General features: G+C 45.3%; 1 protein-coding gene across 3 annotated transcripts in view; it reads right to left on the bottom strand.

The window, feature by feature from the left end:
• LOC141156717 (E-selectin-like) overlaps positions 1 to 27,634 on the bottom strand; it is a 1,180,370-nt gene that overhangs the window by 1,152,420 nt on the left and 316 nt on the right. The window lies entirely within an intron of this gene.

Here is a 27,634-nt window from a genome sequence, read left to right as displayed (position 1 = left end):
TATAAGCTGACATCAACCCCAACCCTATTACCCCCTGCCACCGCACCAGGGCAGCGTGGAAGAGCGAGGCTAAGTGCCAGAATTGGCGCATCCTATGAATGCGCCATTTCTGGGGCGGCTGACGGCTCGTGTTTCTAGCCTGGGAGGGGGCCAATATTCATGGCTCCCTTCCTGGGCTATTAATATCAGCCCCCAGCTGTCTGCCTAGCCTTTGCTAGCTATTAAATTAGGGGGGACCCCACGTCATTTTTTTTGGGGGGTCCCCCATTTTAATAGCTAGTAAAGGCTATGTATTCAGCTGGGGGCTGATATTAGTAGCCTGGGAAGCTCCGTGGGTATTACCCCCTTCCCAGGCTTCAAACATCTGCCCCAGCCGTCTGCTTAACCTCCGCTAGAGCCTAAAATTAAGGGGAACCCTACGCCAATTTTTTTAATAATAAATCCTTTATTTTAATACTAAATGACAAGTACAGTAACCAACACTATCACTGTACTTCATATATATGTGACTGACATGTTTCTATCTATCTAATCTATGTGTGATGCTCTATCTTTCTGTTCTAAATTGTCGGGTACCGCTGCTGAATTGCCGGCCGGCTTTTTTAAAGAGACAGTGCATGAAAACACTATTATTTTTTTAAATAAATCCTTTACACTAAATGACAAGTACAGTAAGCAACACTATCACTGTACTTATTATATATGCGACTGACATGTTTCTATCTATCTAATCTATGTGTGAAGCTCTATTCTTTCTGTTATAAATTGTCGGGTACAGATGCTGAATTGCCGGCCGGCTTTTTTAAAGAGACGGTGCATGAAAACACTAATATTTTTTTTAATAAATCCTTTACACTAAATGACAAGTGCAGTAACCAACACTGTCACTGTGCTTCTTATATGTGTGACTGACATGTTTCTATCTATCTAATCTATGTGTGATGCTCTATTCCTTCTTGTCTAAATTGTCGGGTACCGGTGTATGCCGCTGCTGAATTTGCCGGCCGGCTTTTTTAAAGAGAGTGTCTTCTGAGCAGTTTGTCAGCTTTTGGACACCTTTGCAGGTGTTTTCTATGTGTTTCTATGTGTTTTTGTTTGCCTGCCATTGGTTTTAACGGTGTTCGACGGTGTTCTAAGGTGTTCGACGAACAGTTCGACGAACAGTTCCTCGAACATCCCGGTGTTCGACGAACCGAACCGAACCCGAACACTACGGGGGTGGCTCAACACTAGCCACAACCAATATGGCTACGGCATTACAGTGCGTGGCAAGCAATCCTTGCATGTTCACTGGCTCTCTAAAGAGCTCCAAACATGCAGGGTGAGGACCTGAGCTCCTGCCCGAACATCCTGGAAATACTCGCCGAGCTCTGAGCATCTCGATCAGGGAGATGCTCGCTCATCACTTACTTACTAACTCTTCTCTCCCACTCTCTAACCACAACCTTTTCTTTCTCTGTTAAGATTTGTTGCCCCACACAGGAGATCCCTAAATACTGCACACATAGAAACCTTCATGCCATTAACACTCATCAACCTATGAAAAATTGACAGTCATTTTTAAGTTGTGAAACATTATAATAAGCCACTGAAAGTGTCCTGTATGAAGCAGAACCCCTTACAAACAGAACACACCAATACAGATGACGGCAACCCTAGAACATGCTGCAAACATGTTTTTTTCATTGGTGCTCTAGGTGCTGTGAACGTTTATGCCAGTGCTGTAACTATAAACTTCGGGGCCCCGGGGCAAAGCTTCATAGTGGGGCCCCTCAACATTTCAATCACTAGAGGTTGTGCGGAACGTGGTGAAGCCTGCTAAGCATTGTTGTATACAGCACACAGGCTTCACCATGTTCCGCAAGACCTTTAATAGATTTTGTTGTTTATGATGCAAGTTTTAGTAGTTAAATATTCAGTGAATATGTTTGGAAAATTAATAAGGTGAATAATTCCAAATATTGCACAATTTTCAAATAACTGTATATGTTTATTAAAAAGCAGGGCTTCTCACAGTTTGTCACAGAGATATTTGTGTCTGCTGAGACTGTCTCCTCTCAATGATGCTGAGAGTTTGTTGCAATCAGTGTGCACTGTGCCTGACTTGCCAACTCTGTGATCTCCAGACTAACATGTGCAGGTTTCCATTCATTGACAGCTGGCAGAGCTCATGGAAATTATTGAAATGATAGCCTCTTCTGTCCTCCGGGTGACATTGTCTGACAGGAATATAGGAGCTGGGTATTTTATGAGAAATTAAAGTATTAAAATACAATTTTTTACCATCAGTTTGGGGCCCCTTGGGTGGTTGGGGCCCCGGGGCAGTGCCCCGGCTGCCCCGGTTGTAGTTATGGCCCTGGTTTATGCTGAAAACATAATGTAATTCACCAACCTCATCATCTGGCATTTTGTATCATTGGATAGTGATCCAATGATACAAAATGACTCTGTCAGTGTATTCCACAGAGACGACATAAGGGAGATCACACAATATCTCACCGTGCCGTCAATCTATCAGGATTTCATCATTGATCCGCGAGCACATGGTCCCCACTACTCACTACGTAGATATTGGCAAGCGACAGGTGAGTGTATGGCTTCACACCTCCGGATTCCAACATGGAATATGTATATACGCCCCCCATACGGTCACTGTCAGCTTCACGATAGCCCAATTTTTATTATTCTCTGCCACCACTGGCCAGATTTGAAATATAATACAATCCTGGTCGGACGTCTACATTCTAGTAGCATATATGGCTTCGGGGGAGGGAACGATTACAGGACAAAAGAAACAGAACTATTAAATTATATATATAATCCAAAAGGAAGGCAATGTTATGAAAAATATACAAGATTTTACAAATTGACATTTACAATACAAAATAGACAGTTACACAAAATAATAAGGAAAGAAAAATCATGTCCACCCTCTAATGGAATCTGAATCTTTCCAAAACTGAATTTATTACTAACCTAATTAAATCTCATTTATAATATAACACTGGATGCATCCTTCTGCTTGTAGCCAGTATACACTGTGCCTGCACAATGTGGCTGGAGTCAGAAGGTTACATCCATTGTTAATAGACCAGGAGGAGGATGAGGCTGAAGGAGGGATGTTGCGTCGGAGATAGTGGTATGCGTAGGCGCTGACCGCAAACCGCGATCTCCAGGGCCATGAAAACATACCACGATCTTTGGTGAGGCTGGAGGAGGAGTGTGGTATCAGAGTCAGCGTCTGCTCATAGCACGATCTCTGGCGCCATTTTATTGAAGACAAATTCGCACACAGTGTCTTCAACAAAATGGCGCCAGATAGAGAGGTATGCACAAGCGCTGACTCTGGTGCCATTTTATTTGAATATTTAACGCAGGCGACACGCTGCAGGTCAGTGGGGGAAAGGGGAGTAGGAGTGTTTTTTTGTTTTTTGTTTGTATGTATGGAACAACATCAGCGCAGGCAGGATGAAAAGCTTGTAATAGGATTGGGTCCAGCGTGGGGGAGCATATACCAGGATTACAAGGATGGGGAATCTTATACCAGGATGGGGGAGCATATAATAGGATGGAAGACCAAGATGGGGGAGCATATACCAGAATGGGGGACCAGGATGGGGGAACATATACCAGGATGGAAGACCAAGATGGGGGAGCATATACCAGGGTGGGGGACCAGGATGGGAGAGCATATACCAGGATGGAGACCATATAATAAGATGGGGGCGCATATAATATGATGGGGGACCAGGAAGGGGGAGCAAAAACTATAATGGGGGACCAGGCTTGGGGGGCAAATACCAGGCTTGGGGAGCAAATACCAGGCTGGGGGACCATATACCAGGACTAGCTATTGAAACTCTTCGCCCGGGTGGCAAGCATTTTTGTGCTATGTTTAATGGAACGTGTCACCAGAAATAGCCAGCTATTATACTGCCCAGCACCTGCACGCAGCCGAATGCAGCGAGGAGAAAATTAAGTTTATTCTCCCCGGAACCTTCACTTTCAGTCATTCTGAAAAATGACTATCCGGCGCCACTTTTTTTAAGACATTGTGTTTGCCAATTCGCATATACAGTGTGTTCAATAAAATGGCAAAGGATATTGCGGTACAGTATGCGCACGCCCTGACTTTGGCGCCATTTTATTGAAGTAATATACTACACCGTCAACATAACAGTGCACATGACCACCCATCACCATTATACTCAAATATGAGTATGATTTACATAGACTTAGTAGTATTGTGTCCACTGTTAGCTGACCTAACACCCCATGACCGATAGGGACTTTGGAGTGAGCTCAGAAGCAGAACCCACTCCACAGAAGGCAGATGCTGTCTATATTCTATAGCTGACATCTTCATTTAACAGCTGAGATCAGCACACCATCTTAAATGCTTTTGTCAATTACTAACAGCAGCATTTAAGCAACGCGATCTGGCCAGGATGTTAATTGGAGCACTTAGCTGCTCCCCTGCAATGCAGTCATGGGAAGCCGATGGATTGCTATGACAGCCGAGAATCAATTGAATGACCCTGTGCTGAACTAACAAATGTAGAAAAAATCTTTAAACAAATTAAAAAAATAAAAGATCTAAAAATTTGAATTAAGAATAAGCCATCTTTTCCCCAGTTAATAACAAAGAAATGAAGAAAATAAAAATATATACGGTATTTTGCGACTATATGACTTTTTTTGCCAAAACTTGTGAGGAAAATGGGGGTGTGTTTTATAGTCCAAATGTAGCTTACTGGGGTGGAGGTGATAAGAGGTCACAGGAGGCAGGGTCGGCGCTGCAGGAAGTCAGTGGCGGCATGGAGAGGGGCGATGCTGCAGGCCCTGAGCTTCAAGTAAATGTCAGAAGTGAGAGGCAGGAGCAGAGTCCATTGATCTCCCGGCAGTGGGCTTCCGGAAAATGGCCACTGGAAGAGGTGCATGCGCAGATTTAGTTGTCGGCTCATTGATAAGCTGAAATCTTAGTCTCCACTTGCGCCGCCTCTGGAGGCCTTTTTCCTGAAGCCCACTGCCGGGAGATCAATGTGCAGAATGGGGACTTTGCTCCTGTCTGCACTGCTGACATTTTCTTGAAGCTCACCCCCGGGATACATGCTCCTCCCAACCCGGGGCCTGCAGCATTGCCCCACTTCTGCCGCTACCGGCTTCCTGCAGCAGTGACCCTGCCTCCTGTGACCCTGTTCCACATGCCGCCGCCCCGCCAGTAAGCTAAATTCAGACTATAAAACAGACCCCCAGTTGACACATTAAAACTTTTTTTTCCTATTTTCCTCCTCAAAATTTTGGGGTGAATCTTAAGGTCCAGTGCATCTTATAGTCCGCAAAATACGGTACCTATTTGGTAGCACTGCATCTAAAAAAGTCCAATCTATTAAACTATAAATTTTTGACCCTTTTGGTAAAAACTGTAAAGAGAAAGAAAAAGGAAATGCCAGAATTATGGGTTTTTGGTTGAAACAAATTCGCAAACAAATACAATAAGATGCTATCAAAGTGTTGTATCTACCCAAAAATTGTATCAATAAAGACGCTATTGGTCTTGGAAATGGTGATTCAAGCAGTTTTTTTTTTTACGAAATTCCGATTTTATTTTTGCCACTGCTTAACGGGAATCTGTCAATAAGTTCAATCTTCCTAAGCCATCAGCATAGGCATGCAGGTCATAGAATATTGTATAAAATGATACCTTGGTATCTGTGATCCGATGTCTTATTCCAGAGAAATCCACATTTTTCTCAATATGTAAATTAGCTTTTAAGGTCTATCTGCTATACATGGATCTCCCTGAGAATCTGCCTCCAGAGCTTAATTAAAAAAGAAAGGGGTGTTAACAGTGTGAGACATATGACTGACAGTGTGCTCTCTAGATCTACATATCTCAAACTGGTAACACCTCCTTTCATTTAACCCCTTTCCGACCCAAGGCGTACTAATACGTATCTGTGCCCTGGGACTTATGGACCAGATACGTATTAGTACGCCTTATCTTTAAAGTTAAAATTAAAATTCCGGTGCCATCTTACCTCAGGGTAGATGGCGCCGGCATCTCGGGGGGTGGCGCCGCCCCCCCGCACCCACGATCGCTGTGATTGGCTGTTAAATTCTGAACAGCCAATCACAGCATTTCTCACTGTTTCTGGCAATCAGATTGCCGGAAACAGTGATGTGCAGCCTAGGATCGGTGCTCCTAAGAGCACCGATCCTAGGCTGTTGCCTAGTAACCCCAGCCCACTCCCCAAACTGCTAGGATTGGTGCGATCGCCGATTAAATCGATCGCACCCATCACAGGGGGACTGCGCGGCAACAGGGCGGTCACGGGGCGGTGACCGGCTTGTGACCTGCCTGTCACCTCCCCATGACCCCCTGTGAAGTCATACAAGCCCCCAGCCAGCTCTGATTGGAGCGATCGATGAGGACATTGATCGCTCCAATCAGAGTACATGAACACAGGTGACACGGCAGGCACAGGGTGGTGACCGGCTTGTGACCTGCCTGTCACCTCCCTGTAGCCCTCTGTGGTGCGTGCCCAGGCCCCAGCCATCTCTGATTGATGATGACATCAATCGCACCAATCACACCAATCAGAGTACCTGACCGGGTGGTGACCGGCCTGTGACCTGCCTGTCACCACCCTGTCACCCCCCTGTGACCGCCCTGCAGATCCTCACACTTGGTGAGGATTTCTACAGAGCGATCACGTCTGATCACTCTGTGCTGGGCTTTGTAGTTCCACAACCTTTTGTGACACTACAAGGCCTCTCTCCTACCTGCTCCAGTCGCTGCTTCTGCTCCGGCATCGCTCTGCGCTCTCCAGGGTCCTGGATCTCTTGCTCCGGCATCCTGCTGAACTCTTCAGGCTGCTGGCTGAGCTTTGGCGTCTGGCTGCTGTCCAGGGTCCTGGATCTCCTGCTCCTGTCTCCTGGGTCATCGGTCTCCAGCTCCTTATCCTGTGGATCCTGCTCCTGAGCCTGCTGGAAGAAGAACAGAGAAGACTTTGGTAAGTGCATCTCTGTTCTCCCCTCATTCACCCCTCTCCCCCCCCCCCCCCTCCTTTTTACCAATTTTTTTTTTTTCGTGCGTCCTGCAGCGGCCGAGCGCTGAACAGTGTCTACGTCACTGATCAACGTCCATGCTCGCTGCTTTTCACGACTTTTCTTTTTTTCTTTTCCGTGTTCGCTGTTTTCACTACTTTTCTTTTCCGTGTTCTCTGTTTTCACTACTTTTCTTTTTTCTTTTCCGTGTTCGCTGTTTTCACGACTTTTCTTTTTTTCTTTCTCTTCTTTTTCTTGTCCCTGCCAATTCCCCCCCCCACCTTTGCACCACATCTGCGCACACACCCTGCAACTGCCGAAAGTTGATTGGTGACATAGTTCACCGATCCGCACTCGTGCTCGCTGTTTGAACCACCCACGGTAGCTCTTTTTTTTCTCTTTTTTTTTTCAGGAAAAAAAAGTTCACACCAAGCACACTGACACACACACACTCTAAATTAATTACTGACACACCTACCACATACACGGAAAAAAAAAAATGGCCGGCTCATCCCAAACTCGCTATTCAGCGGAGGAGGCATACTCTTTTGTTGCCTCAGACACTGAGACCGACAGCGAGGGCGAGGATCCCACATTTCTTTGCTTTTCTGACGCCTCATCCTCCTCCTCCTCTTCCTACTCTTCTTCCTCCTTCTTCCTCAGGTTCTCCTGGACCACCCCGCAGTCGTCGCAGGAGAGAAGATGTTCCAGCGCCCCCCAATACTGACTCCATATGGACCTCGCCCCGTGAAAATTTTGAGCCATTGATTCCTGATTTCGTGGCGGAATCAGGAATCAAGTTTGACACCACCGGCCTCACAGAAATAGACTTTTTCAAAGTCTTTTTCTCTGAGGATTTTATAAACCTCATGGTGGGCCACACTAATGTGTACGCTCATCAATTTTTGGAACAAAACCCCTCTTCATCATTTTCTAACTGGTCTCCTGTAGACGCCGAAGAAATGATGAAGTTTTGGGGCCTGGTCCTTCATATGGGGATCCTGAAAAAAACAGAGATTCGGCAATAATGGAGTGTTTACGTTTTGTATAACACTTCAGTGTTCCGAATGGTGATGATCCGGAAATGTTTTGAGGCCATCCACAAGTTCTTGCATTACAACGATAATGCAAGGTATCCTGCACGCGATGACCCGAATTTTGATCGTCTTTTCAAAGTTCGGCCGGTCATCGAGCACTTCAACAACAAGTTTGGTGAAGTGTATGTGCCCCAAAGGGACATCTGCGTGGATGAGTCCTTAATTGCTTTCAAGGGGCGGCTTGGATTCCGGCAGTACCTGCCCAGTAAAAGGTCCAGGTACGGGATCAAGCTGTATAAACTTTGTGAGAGTACCTCAGGGTACACTCACAAGTTTAGAGTTTATGAAGGGAAGAACTCCCGCATTGAACCCCCTGAATGCCCCCCTGTTCTGGGAGTGAGTGGGAAAATTGTGTGGGACTTGGTGCACCCACTGCTGGATAAAGGTTATCACCTGTACGTGGATAACTTTTATACAAGTATCCCACTCTTCAAGTCCCTCTTTGCGCGACATACCGCAGCTTGTGTTACTGTCTGCAAAAATCAGAAAGGCCTCCCAAAGACTAATTGGGCAGCTGCTCAGAAGGGGTGAGAGCAGAGCCCAATGTAGCGACCACCTGTTGGTGGTCAAGTACAAGGACAAGAGGGATGTCCTTCTCTTGACCACCATACATGGTGATGGCATCACCCTCAGCACTGTAAGAGGTTCCACTACACAGGTCTCCAAACCAGACTGTGTAGTGGGGTACAACAAGTACATGGGGGGAGTTGATCTCTCCGATCAAGTCCTCCAGCCGTACAGTGCTTTGAGAAAGGCCAAGGTATGGTATAAGAAGCTGGCCATGCACATTGTTCAGATGGCAATGCACAACGCTTTCCTTCTGTCTCAATGTGCAGGCCAGACTTCTGCGTCGTATCTTCACTTTCAGGAGACAGTTATTAAGGCCCTGATATTTGGCAGTGGTGGCGGAGCAGGTCCCACTACTTCTGGAACTGAAGGACCTTGAATTGTACCGGGCCAGCATTTCCCGGGGCAGATCCCTCACAGCGGAAAAAAGGGTGAGACACAAAAGAAGTGCCGAGTGTGCTACCGAACAGGAATACGCAAGGACACCATTTACCAATGTGACACCTGCCCCGACAAACCTGCCCTCTGCATGAAAGACTGCTTCAGAAGATACCATACCTCCATGGACTATTAAATTAATTTCTGACGTATGAGAACCCGATGAACACTACACAGCTGACGTAGTGTTCGTCTGGTTGTCATACTTCAGTTGTGTAGTGTTAGTCAGGTTGTAATACACAACTGGCATATAACACTACATAATAAAATTGACAAATCAGGAATCCGTTCCAAATAGGGGGCACTTGTGGGGGAGCTCCAATGTTTGGGCACACAGGGACTCTCCAAACGCAACATAGTTCCAATTTGTTAGCGGACACCATGTCGCGTTTGGAGAGCCCCTGTGTGCCTAAACATTGGGGCTCCCCCACAATTGACCCCATTTTGGAAGCACTACCCCCCAAGGCACCTACAGTGGTGGCCAAAAGTATTGGCACCCCTGCAATTCTGTCAGATAATACTCAGTTTCTTCCTGAAAATGATTGCAATCACAAATTCTTTGGTATTATTATCATTTAATTTGTCTTCAATGAAAAAACACAAAAAGAATTGTCCTAAAGCCAAATTGGATATAATTCCACACCAAACCTAAAAAAGGGGGTGGACAAAAATATTGGCACTGTTTGAAAAATCATGTGATACTTTTCTGTAATTAACAGCACCTGTAACTTACCTGTGGCACCTAACAGGTGTTGGCAATAACTAAATCACACTTGCAGCCAGTTAACATGGATTAAAGTTGACTCAACCTCTGTCCTGTGTCCTTGTGTGCACCACATTGAGCATGGAGAAAAGAAAGAAGACCAAAGAACTGTCTGAGGACTTGAGAAACCAAATTGTGAGGAAGCATGAGCAATCTCAAGGCTACAAGTCCATCTCCAAAGACCTGAATGTTCCTGTGTCTTCCGTGCGCAGTGTCATCAAGAAGTTTAAAGCCCATGGCACTGTGGCTAACCTCCCTAGATGTGGACGGAAAAGAAAAATTGACGAGAGATTTCAACGCAAGATTGTGCGGATGGTGGATAAAGAACCTCGACTAACATCCAAACAAGTTCAAGCTGCTCTGCAGTCCGAGGGTACAACAGTGTCAACCCATACTATCTGTCAGCGTCTGAATGAAAAGGGACTGTATGGTAGGCTACCCAGGAAGACCCCTCTCTTACCCCGAGACATAAAAAAGCCAGGCTGGAACTTGCCAAAACTTACCTGAGAAAGCCTAAAACATTTTGGAAGAATGTTCTCTGGTCAGATGAGACAAAAGTAGAGCTTTTTGGGAAAAAGCATCAACAGAGTGTATAGGAAAAAAAAAGAGGCATACAAAGAAAAGAACACAGTCCCTACAGTCAAACATGGCGGAGGTTCCCTGATGTTTTGGGGTTGCTTTGCTGCCTCTGGCACTGGACTGCTTAACTGTGTGCATGGCATTATGAAGTCTGAAGACTACCAACAAATTTTGCAGCATAATGTAGGGCCCAGTGTGAGAAAGCTGGGTCTCCCTCAGAGGTCATGGGTCTTCCAGCAGGACAATGACCCAAAACACACTTCCAAAAGCACTATAAAATGGTTTGAGAGAAAGCACTGGAGACTTCTAAGGTGGCCAGCAATGAGTCCAGACCTGAATCCCATAGAACACCTGTGGAGAGATCTCAAAATGGCAGTTTGGAGAAGGCACCCTTCAAATATCAGGGACCTGGAGCAGTTTGCCAAAGAAGAATGGTCTACAATTCCAGCAGAGCATTGTAAGAAACTCATTGATGGTTACCGGAAGCGGTTGTTCGCAGTTATTTTGGCTAAAGGTTGTGCAACCAAGTATTAGGCTGAGGGTGCCAATACTTTTGTCTGGCCCATTTTTGGAGTTTTGTGTGAAATGATCAATGATTTGATTTTTGCTTCATTCTCTTTTGTGTTTTTTCCTTGCAAGCAAGTTAAATTAAGATAATAATACCAAAGAATTTGTGATTGCAATCATTTTCAGGAAGAAACTGAGTATTATCTGACAGAATTGCAGGGGTGCCAATACTTTTGGCCACCACTGTATCTAGATACATAGTGAGCACTTGGAACCCCCAGGTGCTTCACAAATTGATTCATAAAAATGAAAAAGTGAAAAAAAAAAACACTTTTTCATTTTTATGAATCAATTTGTGAAGCACCTGGGGGTTCCAAGTGCTCACTATGCATCTAGATAGGTGCCTTGGGGGGTCTAGTTTCCAAAATGGGGTCACTTGTGGGGGAGCTCCAATGTTTAGGCACATCAGGGGCTCTCCAAACGCAACATGGCGTCCGCTAATTATTCAAGCAAATTTTACAATCAAAAAGTCAAATGGCGCTCCTTCCCTTCCGAGCCCTGCCGTGCGCCCAAACAGTGTTTTTTACCCACATATGGGGTATCTGCGTGCCCAGGGGAAATTGCACAACAAATTTTGGTGTCCATTTCTTCTTGTTACCACTGTGAAAATAAAAAAAATTGGGTCTAAATTAACATTTTTGTGAAAAAAGTTAAATGTTCATTTTTTTCTTCCACATTTCAAAAATTCCTGTGAAGCACCTGAAGGGTTAATAAAGTTCTTGAATGTGGTTTTGAGCACCTTGAGGAGTGCAGTTTTTAGAATGGTGTCACTTTTGGGTATTTTCTGTCATAAAGACCTCTCAAAGTGACTTCAAATGTGATGTGGTCCCTAAAAAAATGGTTTTGTAAATTTTGTTGGAAAAATGAGAAATCGCTGGTCAACTTTTAACCCTTTTAGCTCCCTAACAAAAAAAAATTTTGGTTCTAAACTTGTGCTGATGTAAAGTACACCTGTGGGAAATGTTATTTATTAAGTACTTTGTGTGATATATCTCTCTGATTTAAGGGCATAAAAATTCAAAGTTTGAAAATTGGAAAATGTTCAAAATTTTCACCAAATTTCCGTTTTTTTCACAAATAAACGCAAGTGATATCAAAGAAATTTTACCACAGTCATGAAGTACAATATGTCACGAAAAACAGTCTCAGAATCAGGGGGATCCGTAGAAGCGTTCCAGAGTAATTACCTCATAAAGTGACAGTGGTCAGAATTGTAAAAATTGGCCTGGTCATTAACGCGCAAACCACCCTCGGGGGTAAAGGGGTTAAAGGGAACCTGTCATGTGAAAAAACGCAATTAACCTGCAGATATGGGGTTAATCTGCAGGTTAATAGCATTCTAAAGCTGTGGCACTGAAAGCCCGCTACCAGGAGGAAATTATCTTTATTCCTCCCAGCAGCCTTCAGCTTTCAGTCATAGAGATGTGGCAAGCACGGCTTCAGTCACCACTCAGCACATACAGTAGTGAGTACATAGTGAGCAGTGGCTGAAACCACACCATGACAAAGACTGAAAACCAGCTCCACAGTGCATCAGTGCAGAGCCGCCTATCAGTCCGTGCTCGGGATGTGGTTACAGACGCCGATGTACTAAGTGGTGACTAAAGCTATTCCGTCCATAACTCTATGGCCATGGCCCCACTATCAGTATTTGGTCAGTATTTTTTCTCAGGAGTGGGAGACAAAACCAGGTGAGGAACAATCAGAGAAAAGCTAGAATAGAAACAAGTCACCAATTCTGCATTTATCACCCACTCCTGGTTTTGTCTCCCACTCCTATGGCTGAAAAACTGAGGTTCCTTTTAACATAAGTTCTGTTATCTCAGAAGAAACCTCTTTAAATCTCTTAATCTGCGAGTGTGAACGAGCTGAGTGTGACCCGAGCGTAAGTGCGAACGAAAGTAAGTGTGTGACTTGTTTTTCAGTGAAGAGGTATTTGGGAATCTGTGACCTGCTGAGTGCTTTTCTACCTGTTTAGTTTTATTGGGCTTTTTAAAACCTATTTTCTCACTACAGTTTTAGCTTCTTAGTTTACTACCTGTGCATTTAAGGGTTAACTACATTGCACTAAAATCCTGAGGTGTAGCTTTACTCACAAGGGGTTAATTAAGGGGAAGGGGTCATAATTAAGGGTTTATAAGGGGCAGCTGGTTGGGCATCCAGTCCTTTGGAAGTGCATTGAGGTGAAGGGTGCATTGCTGGAAAAGGGAAACAAAAAAAAAAAACCTCTTTAAATCTCTTAATCTGCGAGTGTGAACGAGCTGAGTGTGACCAGAGTGTAAGTGCGAATGAAAATAAGTGTGTGACTTGTTTTTCAGTGACTTGGATTCAGGGAGTTTGGAAGGGAGGACTTTGGACTGAATTGCTGTCTGTATTTCATTAATTCTTTGCTTTTCTTTGTACTTAACATTCTGTCTATTGCAATCCCCATTAGGAAATGAGCTTCATTATTGACAATGCTATCCAGTGTACATCTTGCCACATGTATGCAATCCTTGAACAGCCGGTCGGGGTTGCTTACTGCTGGATCTAAATAAGCAGCTGGCAACACTGAGATCCATTGACAACATGGAACGGAGTCTGCTGCTCACTGAGCAGCAGCTCACTGGGGTAAATGTGGGGGAGGGTGGTAGTAGGGAGGTACAGGACAGTGAGGCCGCTAGTTGGGAGACAGTTAGAAGGGGGGGTAGAGGGAAGAGTGCCAGGGAGGCAAGTCCTGATCTGGCACACTCCAATAAGTTTGCAAAGTTGGCAGATGAGGGGAGTGACGGTACAGGGGTAGCACTGCTGCAGCAAGGCACGTCCCCTGAAAGTCGGAGGAGTGTCAGCTCCAGTAAAGAGGGAAATAGGAGAGTAGGGCAGGCAAGGCAGGTGCTGGTAGTGGGGGACTCAATTATTAGGGGAACAGATAGGGCAATCTGTCACAAAGACAGGGATCATCGAACAGTGTGCTGCCTACCTGGTGCTCGAGTCCGGCACATCGCTGATCGGGTTGACAGATTACTGGGAGGGGCTGGTGAGGACCAAGCGGTCATGGTGCACATTGGCACAAATGACAAAGTTAAAGGTAGGTGGAAAGTCCTTAAAGATGATTTCAGGGAATTAGGCTGCAAGCTGAAAGCAAGGACCTCCAAGGTGGTATTCTCTGAAATACTACCGGTACCATGTGCCACGCCAGAGAGGCAACAGGAGATTAGGGAGATAAATAAGTGGCTCAAGAACTGGTGTAGGAAGGAGGGATTTGGGTTCCTGGAGAAGTGGGCCGACTTCTCAGTTGGCTACAGACTCTACGCTAGGGACCGGCTGCACCTTAATGGGGAGGGTGCAGCTGTGCTGGGGGAGAAAATGGCTAGAAGGTTTGAGGAGTGTTTAAACTAGGGATTGGGGGGGGGGTATTCATTTTATAGGTGGGGAAGATAGTGCAGATAGTGACCTGGGCATAAATAAAGAAATTGGGGGTGGGGTTAGAACAGTCAATAAAGTAAGAAGGAATAAAGGTACAGAGAGATACATAAAATGCATGTACACTAATGCCAGAAGCCTCACCAACAAAATGGAGGAATTAGAATTAATTTTGTTGGAAAATAATTATGACATGGTAGGGATATCTGAGACGTGGCTGGATGAGAGCCATGACTGGGCAGTTAATTTACAGGGCTATAGTCTGTTCAGAAATGACCATACAAACAAGCAAGGGGGGGGGTGTTTATATGTAAAATCATCCTTAAAACCTGTCTTGCAGGAGGATATATGTGAATCTAATGAAAATGTAGAGTCCCTGTGGGTGGAGATAAGGGGAGGGGGAAAAATAATAAATTACTGATAGGGGTTTGTTATAAGTCTCCAAAAATAATGGAAGTAGCGGAGAATATCCTCGTAAAGCAAATAGATGAAGCAGCGACTCAAGGAGAAGTCATTATTATGGGAGACTTCAACTACCCTGAAATACATTGGGGGACAGAAACATGTATTTCAAGCAAAGGTAATAGGTTTCTGACAACTATGAGAGACAATTACCTTTCACAACTGGTTCAGGACCCAACAAGAAGGGGGGGCACTGCTAGACCTAATATTAACCAATAGGCCAGACTGCATATCAAATATACAAGTTGGGGGTCACTTGGGTAATAGTGATCACAAAATAATAAGTTTTCATGTAACCTTTAATAAGATGTGTAGTAGAGGGGTTACAAGGACACTAAACTTCAGGAAGGCTAATTTCCAACGGTTGAGAGATGATCTTAGTGCAATAAACTGGGACGGTAACCTGAGACATAAAGCTACACAAAGGAAATGGGAGACATTTATTAACATCCTGAATAGTACTTGTGCACAATATATACCCTTTGGGAATAAACATGCTAGAAATAGGAGGAAACCACTATGGCTAAATAGAGCTGTAAGGGGCGCAATAAGTGACAAAAAGAAAGCATTTAGAGAACTAAAGCAAGTAGGTAATGATGAGGCATTAAATAAATATAGAAAATTAAATAAATTATGTAAAAAACAAATCAAGGCAGCAAAGATTGAGGCAGAGAGAATCATTGCCAGAGAAAGTAAAAATAACCCCAAAATATTCTTTAACTACATAAATTGTAAAAAACAAAAAAATTATAGTGTTGGCCCCCTTAAAAATAGTCTGGGTGAAATGATGGATGAGGATGAGGAAAAAGCCAATATGCTAAATGATTTTTTTTCAACCGTATTTACACAAGAAAATCGCATGACAGAAAACATGATTAGTGATAACAAAAATTCTCCATTAAATGTCACTTGCTTAACCCAGCAGGAAGTACGGCGGCGTCTAAAAATCACTAAAGTTGACAAATCCAAAGGCCCAGATGGGATACACCCGCAAGTACTGCAGGAATTAAGTAACGTCATAGATAGACCATTATTTTTAATCTTTATAGATTCCATAATAACAGGGTCTGTACCACAGGACTGGCGTATAGCAAATGTGGTGCCAATATTCAAAAAGGGGACAAAAACTGAACTTGGAAATTATAGGCCAGTAAGCTTAACCTCTACTGTGGGTAAAATCGTGGAGGGTTTCCTAAGAGATGCTATACTAGAGTATCTGAAGAAGAATAACCTCATGACCCAATATCAACATGAATTTACGAGGGACCGTTCCTGTCAAACTAATCTGATCAGTTTTTATGAGGAGGCAAGTTTGGGACTGGACCAAGGAAATGCAGTGGATGTTGTGTATATGGACTTTTCAAAAGCTTTTGATACGGTTCCACACAATAGCTTGATACATAAAATGAGAAAAATGGGGATAGGGGAAAATACATGTATGTGGGTTAAGAATTGGCTCAGTGATAGGAAACAAAGGGTGGTTATTAATGGAAAACACTCAGACTGGGTCTCAGTTAACAGTGGGGTACCACAGGGGTCAGTATTAGGCCCCCTTCTTTTTAACATTTATTAATGACCTTGTAGGGGGCATACAGAGTAATATTTCAATATTTGCAGATGACACTAAACTCTGCAGGGTAATCAATACATAGGAGGACAATTTTATATTACAGGAGGATCTATGTAAACTAGAAGCTTGGGCTGATAAATGGCAAATGAGCTTTAATGGGGATAAATGTAAGGTAATGCACTTGGGCAGAAGAAATAAAATGCATAATTATATGCTTAATTGTAAAACACTGGGAAAAACTGTAACTGAAAAAGACCTGGGTGTATTGGTGGATGACAAGCTCAAGTTTAGTGGCCAGTGTCAGGTAGCTGCTGCAAAGGCAAATAAAATAATGTGATGCATTAAAAGAGGCATAGATGCTCATGAGGAGAACATCATTTTACCTCTATACAAGTCATTAGTGCGACCACACTTAGAATACTGTGTACAGTTCTGGTCTCCGGTGTATAAGAAAGACATAGTTGAACTAGAACGGGTACAGAGAAGAGTGACCAAGGTTATTAGAGGACTGGGGGGTCTGCAATACCAAGACAGGTTATTACACTTGGGGTTATTTACAGTGGAAAAAAGAAGGCTTAGGGGTGATCTTATTACTATGTACAAGTATATGAGGGGACAGTACAAAGACCTTCTACTGATCTTTTTACTCTAAGGCCTGAGACGGGGACAAGGGGGCATCTTCTACGTCTGGAGGAAAGAAGGTTTAATCATAATCACAGATGGGGATTCTTTACTGTAAGAGCAGTGAGACTATGGAACTCTCTGCCGCATGATGTTGTAATGAGTGATTCACTGTTAAAATTTAAGAAGGGCATGGATGACTTTCTTGAAAAGTATAATATTACAGGTTATAAATACTAGATTCTAGATAGGGCGTTGATCCAGGGAACTAGTCTGATTGTCGTATGGAGTCGGGAAGGAATTTTTTTCCCCAATGTGGAGCTTAGTGTTTGCCACATGGGGTTTTTTTTTTGCCTACCTCTAGATCAACATGTTAGGCTATGGGTTGAACTAGATGGACTTAGTCTTCCTTCAACCTTAAAAACTATGTTACTATTTCCTGCCCATAGATGTTAACAGTTAATTTACATTTTCAGAAAAACGTGGATTACTCTGAAATAACACATCGGATCTCAGGTATCATTTTACTCAGCTTCCTATGACCTACATGTCCATGTAGATGGTTTAGGAGTAGTGTTGAGCCACCCCCGTAGTGTTCGAGTTCGGTTCAGTTCGTCGAACACCCGTGTGTTCGCCGAATTGTTCGTCGAACACCTTCGAACACCGTTAAAACCAATGGCAGGCAAACAAAAACACATAGAAACACATAGAAAACACCTTCAAAGGTGTCCAAAAGCTGACAAACTGCTCAGAAGACACAACTAACACATGGAAAAGTGACAAGTACATATAGTCATGCGAAAAGAAAAGAGGTGGAGAAGTAAAAGGAGGGGGAGACACAGATATAGGCATGTCATGCCCTTCTAAAATCCAAAAAGTGAGAAGCCGACAAGTTCAGTCCGCTCCTGCCCGTGCCACCTCCGTGTCGCCGGGTTTGTGCCAGAGCCGCGGTGAACCCTGACGGCCAGCCCCCCTCTCCCAATACTGGTGCCTGTCCGCTGGTGGGTCGAGCGAGCCCCCCTGTGGTGGAGGCAGCTCTAAGCTTTTTAATTTAAATTGTCTCTCTAATTTGAATGAATACACTTTAGATCCATTTACAAGGATCTATTGGAGGGCAAGTCTCATGCCAGCAGCCGCGTAATTCCAGCTCCAGTAGCGTCCACTAAAGCTGCTGCAGTTAAAAAGCTTTTATAAGGATCGAGCTCGGCTGTCCACCGCAAGGCATCCTACTGCTAGTCCCAGCCCCTATGCCTTGGGGTGCCTCCTGATGCTCTTCACTGAGTATCCCGTGGTCCCGAAGCATTTCCTTTGAAAAAATTAAGTGTCCAAACTACAGGTGGTGTAGCTTGCTTAACAGCCGGGATAATCCGCTGACTAGCAGACACTGCTACTAGGCACAAAGTATTTCCTGGGCTAGATGCAGTTAAAAATTTGTAATTAGATACTCTCGTTGAATGCTGAGAAAGCATTCCATAGAGTCTCCTGGCACGCCATATATGATTCTCTTAAAAAGCTTGGGGTAGGGGTCTAGGGGACCCTTTTATAGCCAAAATCACGGCCCTGTATCGCAATACGTCACCTAGGCTGAAGATAAATGGAACTGTAGCACCCTGAGGGCTCGGTTGCTACAGAGGTATTGCACCTCACCCAGAGGTGTGATATCTCACTCTCAGGTAAGGATGAAGTGTGGATGAGGACCCGACACCTGCATGCATTACACCACATTGCCGTGGGGCAGGGCGACCAATATGCCCCTGAGATGGGCACGACAGTCCCTGTCCCTGGCTGGAGTGGGGGGAGGGAACACTGAGGAAGGGGAACCCTGTAGTGCAGGAGCAGGGAGGAAGCAGTTCCTGGGTGCATTGAGAAGGGAGTATAAAAGGTGGGCACCATCTTAGTTCAGTGCAGAGAAGTCTGAGCAGAAGTGGCAGGGAGCAGGGGCTCTGCATGAGCTCTGCTCCGGAGGCGGGCCTAGTAACAGAGGCCCAGGCCTGGAAGAGGGAGAAGGAAGGAAGAAGAGCGGAGAAGGCTCCAGGAACGAGGAACGAAGGGATCCCAGAGGTGCGGACGGGCGAGTCGCCACCGCACGCCCGAATCCACCTGCATGGAGGGGTCAGGCCAAAGGGGGAGACCGGTCCCCGAAACTAGTGGAGGCAGGAAACGACCCTCAGCTAGAAACTGGAGGCTGTGACATTTTATGTGGCGCAGCCCCTCGCTACACCCGCTAGGAGGGCAGCACATAGGGTCAGGGAAACTGGCGCCAAGTTTACCAAGAGGAGGCCCGAGGCAGCCGGACAGAAGGGTTGGTAAGAAAGGCCAGACAAAGGACACACAAAGGGGGTCCTGTGAAGCGCTCCAAAGTTATCTGGGAGTTGTCTGAGCCCCTCACCTGGTGAGCACAGTACGACGTGGGCAGCCGTTACCTGCAGACGTGGTCTGGATAATAAGAACTGTGAGTAAAGGCCCTGGACTGCATCACTGACTCTGTGTCGTTATTGCTGCTGCCCTGCACCATCACCCCCATCCTCCGCATACACTGCCCTGAGGCTATACTCCTCCCGTGGGGAGTTATGCTACGCTCTGCTGCACCCACAACACCAGCCTCAGCGGTCTGCCCTGCAGCGGCGGTTCACTCTGACCGCAATCCACGGGTGGCGTAGTCGGACATTTAAACATCAAAACCACATAAATAGTTCCGCCACTGGTTTGACCACCCTGAGCCACGGAACCGGGTTGCCGCCACGAAGACTACAACCACCAGCATCCACCAAAAAGGGTCCGGCTCCGGGTGTCCCAAGGCCCAGGGGGTGCATCAGAACATTTTCATCACCTTTCACAATCACCAATGGGACAAGGCAGGGATGTCCTCTGTCCCCTCTCTTATACATCCTAGTGACGGAGCACCTGCTCTCATCAATTCGCCATTACCCCAATATTAGGTGGATTGAGGTGGGAGGCACCGAGTACAAGTGCTCTCTATTTGCTGATGATGTCCTAGTATATATCACTCAATCACATATATCCATCCATGCTGTTATGGCTGAAATAGATCACTTTGTTACATGGTCAAATTTTAAAATCAATGCAGCGAAGTCTGAGGCCCTCGATGTCTCCCTCCCCAAATCCATATAGGATTCCATCCAGTCCAACTTTACCTTTGCCTGGCCCTCACAGGGTATCAAATACTTAGGAATTCCTATTCATAGAGACCTCTCCCATCTATGTTATCTTAATTTTGGGCCCTTTATTGAACAACTCCATAGAGACCACGGTTGGCAAGTTAGAACTGTAAGATTCACTACGTGAACCACTGGTGTTTTGTGGAAAAGCACATGTACACTGTGTTCCAAATTATTATGCAAAAACTGTTTAGGAGTGATAAGGGAAGAATTTGTTTGTTTGTCAGTTAAACTCATTGATGGTGATGTGTGTCAGGGCTCTTTATATCACTGTAAGCAATTGCAGACACCTGTGCTAATTAGTTTGGCAGGTGTGTCCAATGAAAGGCAAGACTACTTATGAAGGCTGTCTCACATTATTAAGCAGCCTACATTTTCTGCCAAAATGGGAAAGAAAAAGGATGTGTCGGCTGCTGAGAAGCAACAAATTGTGGAGTGTTTAGGTCAAGGCATGACTACAATCAACATTGTGCGATGATCAGGATGAAGTGTCTTGGTAATCAAGAAGTATGTAGCTGATTCACAGTACACACGTGTGCGTGCTGATAAGGGCAAATTGAGGACTCTTTCCTACAGGCAATTACGTCAGGTTAAAAGAGCAGCAGCAAAAAAGCCTTGTCATAGCAGCAGACAAGTTTTTGAAGCTGCTGGTGCCTCCAACGTCCCCCGAACAACAAGATGCAGGGTCCTTCAGAGGTTTGCAGCTGTGCATACGCCATCCTGTCGACCTCCTCTATCCACTTCACACAAGCAGAAACGGCTCCAGTGAGCCAAACATTACATGAAGACTGATTTCAAAACTGTTTTGTTCACGGATGAGTGCCGTGCAGCGCTCGATGGTCCAGATGGATGGAGTGGAGGATGGCTGGTTGATGGACACCCCACGCAAACACGGCTACAGCACCAACAAGGAGGAGGTGGAGTAATGTTTTGGGCTGGAATCATGGGGAGAGAGATTGTCGGCCCCTTTAGGATCCCTGAAGGCGCTAAAGATGAACTCCATAACGTATGTGGATTTTCTCAAACAGCACTTCCTGCCATGGTTCAAGAAGAAGAACCATGTATTTCACAGCAAGATCATTTTTTTTGCATGATAATGCACCATCTCATGCTGCACATAAAACATCTGCATCTCTGGCTGATATGGGCATAAAAGGGGACAAACTTATGGTGTGACCCCCATGCTCCCCTGACCTCTACCCCAGTCAGAACCTCTGGAGCATCATCAAAAGGAGTGTCTATGATGGCGGGAGGCAGTTCACATCTAAGCAACAGCTCTGGGAGGGTATTCTGTCCTCATGCAAAACAATTTAAGCAGAAACCATCCAAAACCTGACAAATTCAATGGACGAGAGAGTTCAGAAGCTCCTTTTGAACAAGGGGTCCTATGTGAAAATGTAACATCACCTAGAATAAAGTTTTGAGTTGAAAACTGTTTGATTTCAGTTTCTAACAACCTGCTAATGCTTATAATTTCAAAAATGACCATTTTTTTGGTCTTTATTGAAATGAAAAGGTTGATCGAAAAGTTTGGGGAATCTAAGAGTGTGGCAACCCAGTAGTCATGATTACTTCGAATTCTGACAATATGAGGGTCATGTTGCAGGTAGTGCAGCAAGAAGGCACATGTGTCTTGCGCATCTCTGAGCCCCAAAATTATTTTCCGGGCTAGATGCAGCTAAAAATTATTATTAATTTTAAATCTGGTGGAGCTTAGTATAGATGGCCTAATAGGATCAGTGCTGCACACTGCTACAAAGCCCAAATTATTTTCCAGTCAAGATACAGATAAACATGATTAGTAATTTGAAAGCAGAAAACGGTTGGTAGGGTGATTTTAACCAATCATCAAGCTTTTACTCTCCCCAGGATGACACAGGGGTAGAAAAGTCTTTTCGGATCCATGATTTGTTCATCTTTATGAACGTGAGTCTGTCTACATTATCAGTGGAGAGCCGCGTGCGCTTATCTGTCAGCACACCACCAGCAGCGCTGAACACACGTTCAGACAGAACGCTGGCTGCGGGGCATGACAAGATCTCCAAGGCGTAAGTGGCTAGCTCCGGCCATTTATCCAGATTGGAAACCCAAAAAGAGCAAGGGTCCAGTGACACAGTCATGGCTTCAATGTTTACTTGGAGATACTCCTGTACCATCGTCTCTAGGCGTTGACTATGTGTCAGACTTCTTGTCTCCTGTGGCCTTGCAAAGGATGGGCTAAAAAAGTGGTGAAATGATTCCGCAAAATTGATGTTACCAGCAGATACTGTGGTTCTGTTACGGTTTGAGTGCTGAACACTTGACGGTCCCACGGTTGGCAAGTTGGAACTGAGATTCACTACGTGCACCACTGGTGTTTTGTGGAAAAGCACATGTAAGATTCTGCAACAGTCTCTGCTGATACTCCTGCATGCGTGCATCCCTTTCTATGGCAGGAATAATTTCTGCAAATTTACTTTTGTACCAGGGATCTAACAGTGTGGCAACCCAGTAGTCAGGATTATTTCTAATTCTCACAATTCGAGGGTCATGTTGCAGGTAGTGCAGCAAGAAGGCACTCATGTGTGCTGCACATCCAGGAGCACCAAGTCCCTGTTGTGTTGGTGGCGAGGTAACAATCATGCTTCCTTCCTCTATCCTCTCCCCCCAACCTCGCACAACAGAAATGTGATCAAGGTCTCCCTCATCTGATGAGTCTTCCATCAGTTCGTCCTCCACTTCTTCCTGGGCTCCTGCACCTTCCTCACTAGTTTGGCTGCTACCATGCGCCCTGGTAAAACCATCTCCCCCACCCTCACATGCCTGCCGCCTTGGTGCTGCCGACCGTCTGGACCTTGCAGATATTAGCCCTTCTGCATACAACTCCTCCTCCTCTACTTCCTCCACCTCCTCTTGTGCCACCACCTGACTCTGAATTCTGTTTAACATGTGCTCCAGCATGTAAATCACCGGAATAGTCATGCTGATAATGGCATCGTCAGCACTAAACATCTTCGTCGCCATTTCAAAACTGTGCAGAAGGGTGCATAGGTCCCTGATCTGAGACCACTCCTCCAGCGTGATTTGCCCCACCTCTGAATCTCGTTGGCCCAGGCTATACGTCAGAACGTATTGCACCAGGGCTTGTCGGTGCTGCCACAGTCGCTGCAACATGTGCAGAGTTGAATTCCACCGGGTAGGCACATCGCATTTTAGCCGGTGAAGTGGCAGGCCCAACGACTTCTGTAGAGATGTAAGTCGCTGAGCTGTGGGATGCGAACGGCGGAAGTGAGCACACAGCGACCGTGCCCTCTGCAGAAGGCCATCTAGTCTGGGATAGTGGGCTAAAAATTGCTGGACAACCAGGTTCAACACGTGAGCCATACAAGGCACGTGTGTGACATTGCCCCGGCGAAGGGCCGCACCCAGGTTTGCAGCATTGTCGCACACGGCCTTCCCTGGTTTCAGGTCCAGTGGAGACAACCATTCATGAAATTGGTTCTCCACAGCTGACCACAACTCCACAGCTGTGTGACTCACATTTCCCAGACATTTCAATGTAAAAACCACCTGATGACGTTGAGACCTACTGCCAGCATAGTAAGGAGGTGTGCAGGATCCCTTCTGCGCAGTTAGAAAGCTTGTGGCATGACTAGACAGGCTTTGAGTGCAGGTGGAGGACCGAGAGGAGGTTGAGGAGGCAGAAGCAGTGGAGGAACTTTGACATAAAGAGGATTGACGCACAACTCGTGGGGACGGCAAGACTTGGACAGCAGCCCCTTGTCCTGCTGTCACCATAGTTACCCAGTGCCCAGTCAGCGACATGTAACACCCCTGTCCATGCCTACTCGTCCAAGTGTCTGTGCTGAAATGCACTCTGTCACACACAGAGTTTCTCAAAGAAGTGGTGATGTTGTGTGCGACATGCTGGTGGAGCGCAGGCACACCTTTCTTTGAGAAGTAGTGCCGACTGGGCATCTGGTACTGGGGCACTGCGACGGAGATAAGGTCTCGAAAATCCTCTGTGTCCACCAGGCGGAAAGGCAGCATTTCTGTAGCCAAGAGCTTGCAGATGGTGAAATTCAACCTCTTAGCTTTCTCATGGCTAGGAGGAAATGGTCTTTTACTTGTCCACATCTGAGGGACCGAGGGCTGGCTATTGTGCTTAGACAGGGTTGATAAGGGTGTCCCCGGCAAACTGCCGGTCTGTGAGTTAGATGCAGGTGGACATGTTAGGTTGCCTTGATCCAAAGGTGGTGCTATCGATGTCGGACAGCGCTCAACACCAGCTGGTGTTACCACATCCAAAGAAAATGATGACCTGCCAATCACACTGGCTGTTGCGGGTAAAGAGGTGGCAGGTCTGCGCCCCAAAACAGGTGTGACTGCTGTCCCCCCAGTCACAGAGGATGAAGAGGCCGCAGATGCACAAGATATGGCAGACGGTGGTTGGCCCGGCCGGCTAGGCCGCATTGTAGCACACTGAGCTTCCCACTGCAACTTATGCTTCATGTCCATGTGCCGGTTCATGCATGAAGTACTCAAACTATGTATTTTTTGGCCTCTACTTAGCTTTTGCTGACAAATGTTACAGATAACACGAGTTGGGTCATCTTTATCGATCTGAAAAAATGCCCAGGCTATGCAAGGCTTAGCACCCATGCGACCTGAAGAGCCACCACGACTTGTGGTGAGAGGCAGAGTTGTGTTTGAGGATGCAGTTGTTGACGTGCTTCCAGTACTACGTCTCTGTCCAGGAAGGCGCAACCTGACCTCATCGTCACTAGCATCTTCCTCCACCTCCTCTGCTGACCTCATCTCTTGGCTGACTGTGGGTTGACAGTAAGTGGGATCTCCAACCTCATCATCATCACCCTGTGCGTTATCACACCCGTCGTCCTCAGAGCCAACCTGTTCCTGCCCTGACAAAAAACTAAAGTTGTCGCTCCAATCAGGTATTTGAGTCTCATCATAGTCTTCCTCATTGTCTCCACCAACAGGAGTTACAGTTTGGGAATGAGGGTCTACATTATGGTCAGAACCTTCTGCGTCTGGTCCTGGATCCGATTCATAAAGATTCTGGGCATCAGTGCAGATCATTTCCTCGTCTGGATTCACAGAAGCGCTGGAGTCGACCTCTGATTCCCAGGCTATAGTATGAGTAAACAGCTCTGCAGACTCAACCATCTGTTCTACCTCATACTCAGACGGGCAGCTGGAGATTTGGGAGCTGTGAGGAAGCAAGTGCGATTGGGGTGACACCTTTGAGGACTGGAGTATTTGTGATGTTGAAGTTGATGTGGAGGAGAGCCCACTTAAAGGAGCACTTGATATCCGTTGAAGCACCTGCTGTTTTTGTGCCTCATCTGGAATTTGTAGCGATTAGCGTGGCCGTAAGAAAGGGATCTTATCACATTGTCCGCTAAAAGAAGTAGACATTTTAGTTTGGCTGGAAGATGGTCTTTCTTCTGCAGATGTTACTGTTGCTTTAACACCTACCCCACGGACACAACCTTTTTTCCCCTTCCCAACACGCCTATTCCCCTTTCCACCAGCAGCAGTCCTTTTTCCACTCATTTTGGTGGTTAACTAATTCACAACTCTGGAGTTGTTTGCACAAAAAAACAATGGATGGGAACCGAGCAGAGCGGAGTGGCCAAACTGTGGTATTAGGCCAAAACTATTGGCTGGGTTAGATGCAGAAAAAAATTATATTCAATTTGCAACCTGATGGAGGTCAGTATAGATGGACTAATAGAACAAGTCCCACACACAGCTAGAAGCCCAAATATTTTTTCAGAGGTAGATGCAGACAAAAAATTATATTCAGTTTGCAACCTGATGGAGGTCTGTATAGATGGATTAATAGAACAAGTCCCACACACAGCTAGAAGGCCAAATATTTTTTCAGAGCTAGATGCAGACAAAAAATTATTTTTAATTTGCAACCTGATGGAGGTCAGTATAGATGGACTAATAGAGAAAGTCCCACACACTGCTAGAAGGCCAAATATTTTTTCAGAGCTAGATGCAGAAAATAATTATATTCAGTTTGCAACCTGATGGAGGTCAGTATAGATGGACTAATAGAATGATGCTATGCCCAAAAGATTTTACTTCACTAGGTGCAGTAAAAAAATTGGTATTCTATACACAGGTGGTATATCTTGCAACACAGATAGGCTACTCCACTGACTAACACACTCTGCAATAGGCCAAAAAGGATTAGCTTTGCTAGATTCAGCCAAATGCTGTGAAAAAAACTTGCACAGCACTGGCACAGACCTGCCTGGCAAAAACTGATAGGAACTGATGTAACCTAGTCCTGAAAAGGACTCCAATTACAATTAGTCTTTACTCCCACAATCTATCTATTTAAGAGCACAGACCTGCCTGATAAAAGTCGTAGGAAATGCTGTAACCTAGTCCTTAAAAGGACTGCAATCACAACTATTCCCTACTCCCAAGCTATCTGTAGATTTGTGCGAAAATTGGCTTGAAATTAACAAGGTATAGCGCACACAGCAACAGCGGTGCCGTCTAACACGCAGCTGCAGCAGTGAGAAAATGGTGGCAACGGGGAAAATGGCTTGGTCTTATAGGGCAAGGACATGTGACATACACTGCCAATGACACATGCCCTTGCTTGTGTGAAAAAAGCACTTCGCTCCGTGTGTGCGCTGCTGATAGGCTGACAGATTGCACCTCCCCACTGTAAATGCGGGAAAGAGAAAAAAAAAATGGAGATCTTCATTATTCCTGCAGAGATCCATCCCCTGCCCCTCCCCCACCCCGCTGTACACTCAAACTGCGTATTAACATTCATTTTCATCATTACTGAGAAAAAATCCAGTTATGATTTTGGTGCACGAACAGTTATCGAACATAACCTCGAACAGCCGAATTTTTCTCAAATCGTTCGTGTTCGCCGAACGGCTCGAACACCGCGCAAAACAGCTCGAATTTGAGATTGGCGAACAGTTCGAGTAGAACAACGCTCATCTCTATTTAGGAGGGTTGACCCAACTGCCAAATTCCCCTTAAAAAAAATTGAAAATTTGGTATTTTCATAATCGTACTGACCTTGGAAATCATGTTTCCAGGTGATTTTTTGCTGCAGAAAGAATGCATTTAAAGCAAAATCATAGAAAACAATTGTGGAATTATACTGATTTTTTTCCACATTTTCCAATACATTGTATGATCAAAAAAAGGGATAGTGTCATTCAAAAGTATGACTAGTCCACGAAAAAGAATCCCTCATGGTATATCGGTGGGAAAATAGTAAAGTTATAGTTCCTGGAAGAATGTCAGGGAACAGTGAAAGTGCAAAAACAAAAAATTGCTCAGTCCTTAAAAG

Source organism: Phyllobates terribilis, unplaced genomic scaffold (genome assembly GCF_046119375.1).
Source record: "Phyllobates terribilis strain yellow unplaced genomic scaffold, ASM4611937v1 Scaffold_8__6_contigs__length_399053987, whole genome shotgun sequence".
NCBI lineage: Eukaryota > Metazoa > Chordata > Amphibia > Anura > Dendrobatidae > Phyllobates > Phyllobates terribilis.
Note: the sequence above shows the minus strand (reverse complement) of the source record. Positions and strands in the feature narration are given on the sequence as shown.